Source organism: Oreochromis aureus, unplaced genomic scaffold, assembly GCF_013358895.1.
Source record: "Oreochromis aureus strain Israel breed Guangdong unplaced genomic scaffold, ZZ_aureus HiC_scaffold_380, whole genome shotgun sequence".
In the NCBI taxonomy this organism is placed as follows: Eukaryota; Metazoa; Chordata; class Actinopteri; order Cichliformes; family Cichlidae; genus Oreochromis; species Oreochromis aureus.
This window is the reverse complement of record NW_024108928.1, coordinates 27,501-30,000: the sequence shown is the minus strand read 5'-3', so window position 1 is coordinate 30,000 and position 2,500 is coordinate 27,501.

The window sequence follows — 2,500 nt, the reverse complement described above, 5'->3', positions numbered from 1 at the left end:
TGTCTCCTTTACGGTCGAAAAAGATGTGCTGCTGCTGCACTGGCCCTGCTGATATTCTCTCTCCATTTGGCCGAGGCAGTGAGTCGGCCTCCTGTCTCTTTTTACGGTCGAAAAAGATGTGCTGCTGCTGCACTGGCCCTGCTGATATTCTCTCTCCATTTGGCCGAGGCAGTGAGTCGGCCTCCTGTCTCCTTTACGGTCGAAAAAGATGTGGTGGTGCTGCTGCTGCTGCTGCTGCTGCTGCTGCACTGGCCCTGCCGCTACTCTGACCACCTCTAGCTAATTGCTGATCTCCCTGACCTCCAGCGGGCCCCGGGGACCCACATGCTCCCCTGCTGTAGTCCCCCAGTAGCTTCTTTTTCTGCAGTTACCCTCCACTGCATATCCAGCATGGACCTTGCACTCCCCAAGAGGCCCCGGGGACCCACATGCTCCCCTGCTCTAGTCCACCACTAGCTTCTTTTTCTGCAGTTACCCTCCGCTGCGTATCCAGCATGGACCTTGCCCTCCAGCAGGCCCCGGGGACCGACTTGCTCCGCTGCTCTAGTCCCCCAGTAGCTTTCCTTCTCCTGCAGTTACGCTCCACCACATATCCAGCATGGTCCTTGACCTCCAGCAGGCCCCGGGGACCCACATGCTCCCCTGCTCTAGTCCCCCACTAGCTTCTTCTCTTGCGGTTACATAGCACCGCGTCTCCACCATGGACCTTGACCTCCAGCAGGCCCCGGGGACCCACACTTAAGCCCCCTCCCACTAACAAAGCAGAACAACGGTGGGAAAATCCTTGTGCCCCTGGTACTCTAGAAAGTTAATTGAAACGTGCCCCTGGTACACTGGGCAGAAACACTTTGCCACACACTCCTCCTGCATATGGTACGACAACGTTTCCACATGCCCCTGGTACACTGGGCAGAAACACTTTGCCACACACACTCCTCCTGCATATGGTACGACAACGTTTCCACATGCCCCTGGTACACTGGGCAGAAACACTTTGCCACACACACCCTCCTGCATATGGTACGACAACTTTCTACATGCCCCTGGTACACTGCCCCGATATCTCCCTGAAACACGCTCCCCTCGTGCATATGGTACGACAACGTTTCCACATGCCCCTGGTACACTGGGCAGAAACACTTTGCCACACACACTCCTCCTGCATATGGTACGACAACGTTTCCACATGCCCCTGGTACACTGCCCCGATATCTCCCTGAAACACGCTCCCCTCGTGCATATGGTACGACAACGTTTCCACATGCCCCTGGTACACTGGGCAGAAACACTTTGCCACACACTCCTCCTGCATATGGTACGACAACGTTTCCACATGCCCCTGGTACACTGGGCAGAAACACTTTGCCACACACACTCCTCCTGCATATGGTACTACACAACGTTTCCACATGCCCCCCTGGTACACTGCCCCGATATCTCCCTGAAACACGCTCCCCTCGTGCCTATGGTACGACAACATTTATCCATGCCCCTGGTACACTGCCCAGCAGCACTTTGCTAAGTACTCCCCCCGTGCATATGGTATGACAGCTTTTCCACATGCCTCTGGTACACGGACCAGAAACACTTTGCCACGTCCGCTGTACGCACCCTCCTCGCTAGCTAATTGCTGATCTCCCCCACTTCCAGGGGGCCCCGGGGACCACCATCACATCTTCCTGTCTCCCTTACGGCTGAAAAAGGTGCATGTTGCTCCACTGGCCCCGCTGCTGTTGTGTCTCCATTTGGCCGAGGGGGTGAGTCGGCCTCCTGTCTCCCTTACGGTCGGAAAAGATGTGCTGCTGCTGCTGCTGCTGCTGCTGCTGCTGTGGTGGCCCTGCTGATATTCTCTCTCCATTTGGCCGAGGGAGTGAGTCGGCCTCCCGTCCCCTGCTACGGGTCGAAAAAGATGTGCTGCTGCTGCACTGGCCCTGCTGCTACTCTGACCACCTCTAGCTAATTGCTGATCTCCCTGACCTCCAGCGGGCCCCGGGGACCCACATCACACCTTGCTCCTGTCTCCCTTGCGGCTGGAAAAGATCCATTTTTGTGCACTGGCCCTGCTGCTACTCTCTCTCCATTTGGCCGAGGCAGTGAGTCGGCCTCCTGTCTCCTTTACGGTCGAAAAAGATGTGCTGCTGCTGCACTGGCCCTGCTGATATTCTCTCTCCATTTGGCCGAGGCAGTGAGTCGGCCTCCTGTCTCCTTTACGGTCGAAAAAGATGTGCTGCTGCTGCAGTGGCCCTGCTGCTACTCATATACAGCATGGACCTTGACCTCCCGCAGACCCCGGGGAACCACATGCTCCCCTGCTCTAGTCCCCCACTAGCTTCTTCTCTTGCAGTTACCCTCCGCCACATATCCAGTATGGACCTTGCCCTCCAGCAGGCCCCGGGGACCCACATGCTCCCTTTCTCTAGTCCCCCAGTAGCTTCTTCTCTTGTGGTTACATAGCACCGGGTCTCCACCATGGACCTTGACCTCCAGCAGGCCCCGGGGA